A 6,861-nucleotide genomic window follows, 5' to 3' on the forward strand; every position below is an offset into this window, starting at 1 on the left:
CCTGCTGTAACATGGCCTGACCAAATGTGCTGTAGCTTCTCAAACTTTAGTGGGCTTTGAACTGCATTGTTTGGTCTCTGGTGGCTCTAAAAGTTGCATCCAACATATTGAGATCAGACATCTCCTTAGTGGCCCTAGCCCAGTAACAAGTGGGGACTATAGGAAGGAGAAGAAAAGTAAATTAAATGTGGATTTAGCCCAGTGGTAGGGAGCAAGGTTTCCAAACATGAGGACTTTGGAGGATGGGAGCAGGGAGATAAAGTTCCCGATATCCATCAATTCTCATTTTTTTTAATTATCTAGTTATGCCAGGGTTTGAATTCAGTGCCTTTCATTTTCTAGGTAGGTGCTTGACCACTTCAGTTACACCCCCCAGTCCTTTTTGCTTTGGTTACTTTTGAGATAGGGTGTCATGGATTTGCTGGTCTTTCCTGGACCTCCATCCTCCTACTTAGGCTTCTTACGTAGCTGGGCTAACGGATGTGTGCCACCACACGTAGCCTGCTTGTTGATTTGTCTCCTGGGGCTAGCCCAGAGCCAAGGTACTGTTGATCCTTTACTGTTTGGGTGGAGATCTTGCTCTGTTGCACGCCAGCGATTCTCCTGCCTCACCTTCCAAGTAGCTGGAAGCTACAGCGTCCATTAAGTGCTCTGCTAGCCCCATGCAGGGCCCCTAAATATTTTATTGGTTGTCCCCAATCCCAGCCTGCCATCCAAGCCAGAGTACTCAGGGGAAAAGCAACAGCTAACCAAGTCACTGAGTGGAGAACAAAACTCTGAAGGGTGGTGGATCTGGCCAGACAGTCGGATATTCTTACTCAAAGCTCTGGGCAGAATCTTGAGTGACCAGGTAGGTGTACCAAACAACCTTTGCTCAGTTCACCACAAAACAGGGTAAAAAGCCACTGCTGGATGTAAGGGCCAAAGGAAGCTCTCCAGATGAACACTGGGAGACAGGTTTCCCTGAAGGCAGCCCCCACCTTAGGTTAAGTTATTAATGCTTCCTTACTTAAGTTTCTGTAGAGTTTACAGGCAACTCAGTGGGAGGTACATAAACCCGTAGGGGAGACACTGCCACAGCCCAGCCCAATCCAGTCCATGCCTTCCAACCTGGAGATTCTGTTGGGTTAAGAAGCTTGTTAAGGGGCTGGGGATATAGCCTAGTGGCAAGCGTGCCTGCCTCGGATACACGAGGCCCTAGGTTCGATTCCCCAGCACCACATATACAGAAAACGGCCAGAAGCGGCGCTGTGGCTCAAGTGGCAGAGTGCTAGCCTTGAGCGGGAAGAAGCCAGGGACAGTGCTCAGGCCCTGAGTCCAAGGCCCAGGACTGGCCAAAAAAAAAAAAAAAAAAAAAAGCTTGTTAAGCATGACCTCCTTCCCACTGGGAAGGGACTCTACATCCTCATCCTGACCATTCCCACCATGGTGACGGTAGATGGGATCTCTGCCTGGCTCTGCCACACATGGTGAAAACCTGCCAACTCAGGATGGAAGACGCACATCACTTTAATCCCCTTTTGTGTCACACTGACCCTTCAACCCTTTCTGTCAACTCCTCCCCGAGCCTCCGTTGTGGGACACTCTTTCTGTGTTACATAGCTTTGTAAGCCTCCCCCAGCCTGACCTGGGAAAGGATTGCTGGTTTATGTTTAAGTCGAAAGCCTCTTGACCATATGGGTATTGGTCATACTGAGCCAAATGACTGCTGGAGACGCTCTGGGATGCAAGTGGGGTCCGTCCAGGCAAAAACTGAAGGAGGACTCTGCACAGCCTTAAGAGAAACATGTTCTGGTGCTAATGAAACAGGTCTAATACAGGAGATTCTCTGGTGAGACAAAACATAGGGGAAAGAAAAGGCAAATGTTTGCAAATTCTCAGAAATGCTTCCAAAAATTCTTTAATTGGTCCCCATGGCTAGCAACTCCAATATCTACCATCATGGGACCGTTAATTCTACTTCTCTTAGGTGTAACCAAAGGTCTATGTCTTCTCAATTGTTTTGTAAACTTTGTTTGTAAACTTTGTTGGGGTAACCGAGTCAAGCTCACAGTCCTAAAGTCCCACTATGACCCTCTCACTGAAGAACCAATTATTTGATTCTATGTACACAAAACCAGTTGGGGAATGAACTATGGATATTGGGTAATGTCATTTTGTCCTCACCACCATCCTGGCATCTTAGTAGAGGATGGGGACTTTTCACCCAGTTCTGAAAACTCTAGAGGTGAAATAGGACATTGTTGGAACTGCAGATCTGTCATGGTGTTTTGCCCTGGGGAAGGTTTGCTCCAGATAATACTTTCCCTTGGTTGCCTGTAGATTGGTTCCCTTGATTCCCCCTAGATAACTGGTCCCTGATTGCTCCCCTAGTTTGCTTTGCTTCTGCATAACATTTTTTTTAGGTTTAGTTCCTGGTAAGCACCAGCCCCGCCCCCCCCCCCCCCAAATAACAACAACCCACACAGTCACATAGAACAAAGAAAGAAAAGGTTTAATGCCAGCAAAGTAACTGACAAAGCCAATTCTCACAGGGAGAAGCAGCACGGGCTAGGAGGCGGGACCTTGGTATGGATGTGTAGGCCAAGGACCTCATCATGGCGGGCTAAGCAGGCTAAACTAAGGGAAAGGAGTCTATTAGACTAGCCATTCCCCACCCAGCTATGTAGTGTTTGCCTTTATAAGCTTTGTGCTAGCTGCATTCGGAGCTGCAGGTTCTTTGGGACATGAGTCTGCTTGCAGTCGCTGAGTTTCTAACACAGACTCCCCATTCTACCTCTTAAAGTGTAGCTTCACTGTATCTCGTTGATTGAATTCCCATATAACAAAATCATGGGCTTCTGTAATAGTAATAATTTAAGAAAAAACAAGATAAACAATATTTCTAAGGGCACAAACATAATTAAGTTGTATATTGTGGCTAGGAGACAAACTTCTTATAAATAATTTCAGGAGGAAGAGATAGGTTTTTTTTTTTTTTTTTAAATCCCCTCTAAGCCTGTTCCTGATGTCAGTCCTAATGAAAACAAGACTGAAGAATGAGACAATTTTGCAGTCCAGAGAAGTTTTTAATCTTCCAACCTAAAGTAGAGACTAAAAATATGTATGTATAAATGTGGGAGAAGATGAAAGAATAAAATTATCACTTACGGAATTATTTGTATTGAGAAATACCAAGACCACTAGGGTAAATCATCAGGAATGAAATGAGGCTAAATCAACCAGCAAGGACCTAGACAATTATTGAGTGCCTGATTCTGCAGAGCTGTCTTCAAAGTAAAGGAGAAAATAAAAAGGGATTAAGTAGAGGCAGGTTAGACTAGGGAAAATAAAGCATGGTAAGCTTACAACAAATACGTTTCTCTACTTCCCTTAAGACTAAGGGACCAAAGTTGTTTTAGGGGAAAATGAGGCAGAATATAGAGGAAAATGAAGGTAACTGGTGAAAGCAACTCAGAAACAATGTAGTTAAAAACAGAAGCATTGTCTTTGCTTCTAAGAGAGACAACAGGTTATATTCTATATCTCAAGAATAAGCTTCTGTTTTATGGAATTTTTACCTGGAAGAAATGCCCCAAACATCCAGAAACTCAGAAAGTGTAACACCAGGAGTGATTAGAACAAGCAGATAAATACCCCTGACAGCCAAAGAGCTGTGTGTCTTTCTCTCCTTTAGAGAGCCCACACTTTCTACTTCCCTGTTTGTTTTGTCTGCCCACCTGCTTGTGTACTCCATAAAGCTCCACCACATTTTCTTACCATTATGACTTGTCCAGAAATTCTTATTCTATGATCCAAGTCAAGGACCCTAAGTGAAGAGTCCCTACTTTTAAAGGGAAACGTCACTAACATTCACCTGTATCCAGTGACAATGTGGTTGATGATCCTGTTAGTTTTCCATGTCAGCAACATAGTTACAAACCAGTTGCCAGAGGGATCTCTGGGCAGGGAAGCAGGTGCAGGACGATGGCGAAATAGTGTCGTTCTAGCAAGGTATTTGATTGTCTTGTTATTTATGTATTAGTGACGGGGATCTTTCCACCATTGAGATATACCTCCAGGCCCTGTTGTAGTTCTAGTTTTCGAAAGTACAGAAAGGGAACCAGGCATCAGAGGCTCATGCCTGAATCCTAGATACTTGGAGACTGCGATCAGAGGCTCCTGGTTTGAAGCCAGCCCAAGCAGAAAAGTCTATAAGGCTCTTATTTCCAATTAATCACCCCAAAGCCAGAAGTGGACTGCCAGCTTTGAGTAAAAGAACTAAGGGACAGCGCTCAGACCCTGAGTTCAAGACAAGGAACTGGCACATGTGTGTACACAGACACATGCTTAGTGGTATCTTGTTAATCTAAAGCCACATCCAGACCCCATCTTGTTGAATTTAACCAAATCTTAGCACAATACAATAAGTCTCCTGACTTAGTCTCTAATAAGGCTCAACTAAGTAGCAGCTGATAATGGTGTCAATCTTAATTAGTATCCTAATGTGCTATATTCAGTCAAAAGTTAACTCGATTATTTAATCAGTTGCTATTTCAAAACTCTCATAGTGACTCCTGTTGAGTTTTACTTTCCCAGATTTGGTCTTCTGTAGCAATTACAGTCAGGCTTACAGAGGGACAGATGACTTACAGATTTAACTTTGATAATAAGCTCTAAATAAGCTCTGCTTAAAACTATATCCTTAAAACTCTGTTTCTCCAACTGGAAATAAAAGGAGCTAGTGGCAGATTCTCATTTGACCTGTCAGTCATACCCCTCCAATGTGGGATTCAGCCAGCTGGGACACAGTCCCAGCAACGAGATAGGCATGCCCATACCTGTCTACTTGTAACTGGGCAGGAACTTATACCCTTGCCTATCAATCATTTGTTACAGGGGGTGGTAAAATGCTAGGGTTTATCAACTGGAGGATAGTTCAAAATTAACAAAAATCCCCCAGTATCTGCTCGTGGCCCTAACTGGCAGAAAATATTTGGTCTGGCACCAGCCACATGAATTCATCTGGTCAAGGAAAGAGGGTAAAGTTACAGAAGATGGATCTTTGTCCACTAATTTCCCTTAAGACTGAAGGACCGAATAGACCCCCTTGATTGTGGAGAACTCATTTATGAAAGATAGTTGCAAACCTAAGCCTGTCTGCCCAGGAAATCCTAGCCTCACTGGAGGAAACCCTTTTTCCAAAAGTTGCCACTCTGGTATGTTGTCCAGGGCATCAAAAAGGCAATTCTGTAGTAAAAGGAAATCATGTAGTTGCAGCCACTGCCCGAGAAGCTGCCTTCAAACCTGTGGCAGGCTGGGAATGTGGCTTAGTGGTAGAGTTCTTGCCTAGCATGCATGAAGCCCTGGGTTGGGACTCCTCAGTACCACATACACAGAAAAAGCTGGAAGTGGCACTGTTGCTCAAGTGGCAGTGCTAGCCTTGAGCAGAAAGCTCAGGGGCAGTGTCCAGGCCCTGAGTTCAAGCCCCAGGACTGGCCAAAAAAAAAAAAAAAAAGTTGGGCCCCTAAATGTTTTATTGGCTGTTCCCAATCCTAGCCGACCATCCAAATTGGTGTCCTACAGATAACTGGACTACTACAGGTCTGGTGGTGTGTAATCTATTTATAGGATGGTCATGGAAGGCTTCCAGTAGGGAAGTGTCAAGGATGACCTTGAAGAATGACCAGGGTTCACAAGGTGGCTCACACCCTGAATCCTAGCTACTGGGGAGGCTGAGATCTGAGTATGGCAGTTCAGAGCCAGCCTAGGCAGAAAAGTCTGTGAGACTCTTATTTCCAATTAACCACAAAAGGCCGGGAGTGGAGCTATAGTTCCAAGAGGTAGAGTGCAAAAGTTCAGGGATAGCCCCCAGGCCGAGTTCAAGCCCCAGGCCCAACAACAACACAAGTTAAACATTCAGACTGTGACCAACTCATATATCTATAATCAGAACAATTTAGAAAATAAACTAGTTTATTCATTTTAAGGCATGAAGGACTTGGGAGACTATAATAGGCTGAGTGAAAAAGTACATTATTGCTTACACAGTGCTTATGCTCAAACACAATTTAGATATTTCAACAGTCTGTAAACAACTGACTAGTTCTAATCATGTTTTGCAAACAACTGGATGTTGAGGAAGTGGCCCAGCAGGGTGCCATTCTCCGGGCAGTATCCACCAATCCTGTGCATTTTAAAAGGTCATAACTGTACCACAGGATTTGTAAAACATAAACCAGTATACCAAGAGCAACACAGTTCAAAGTCAAAATAACTACTGTTTGCTAATTTTTAAAAATGTTCTATTTAAGACTTGGGCTAAGAACCCAAATAATGACAGTCATCTGATTGAAGGCGCGCTCCCCCGCCCTCATTCCTCTCTTGTCGAGAACCATAGCTCAGACGTGGAAAACACTCCAAAAAAAGCACACTGCAAAACTCAGTCCACTTTCTTTTCCTTCCTCATCTCTACAACATGCTTTCGGCAATGAGCAAAGGCTTTCAATCTTTGTCAGCATAGTTCCATTCTGATTCTCTGAGTCTGGGAAAAAGAGCAGGGAGGCCTCTTGGGACAAACACTGTCAGATAGAAGATGGCAATGCAGGACCTAAATCACTTTTAAAAAATTACCACTTTACAGTCGAGTCCTTTCCCCTGGGATTGGCCATAAACCCCATGGAGCTGGAGTGTGCAGACCCTTTCCTCTATGACCTCAAACCTTACTGCTTTCGGGATGCCCCTAAGGAGAATGAACCCCAGCAGTTGGGGCGACGATACAGACTTAGTTCAGATTCAGTTGTTACAGCAAAGAAAAAAAAAGCTCAACAGGTCATTTTGTGCACTCAGAGGTTTCTAACAAATTTTATTTTGCAGACCACA

This window comes from Perognathus longimembris, chromosome 18 (genome assembly GCF_023159225.1).
Source record: "Perognathus longimembris pacificus isolate PPM17 chromosome 18, ASM2315922v1, whole genome shotgun sequence".
Taxonomy (NCBI): Eukaryota; Metazoa; Chordata; class Mammalia; order Rodentia; family Heteromyidae; genus Perognathus; species Perognathus longimembris.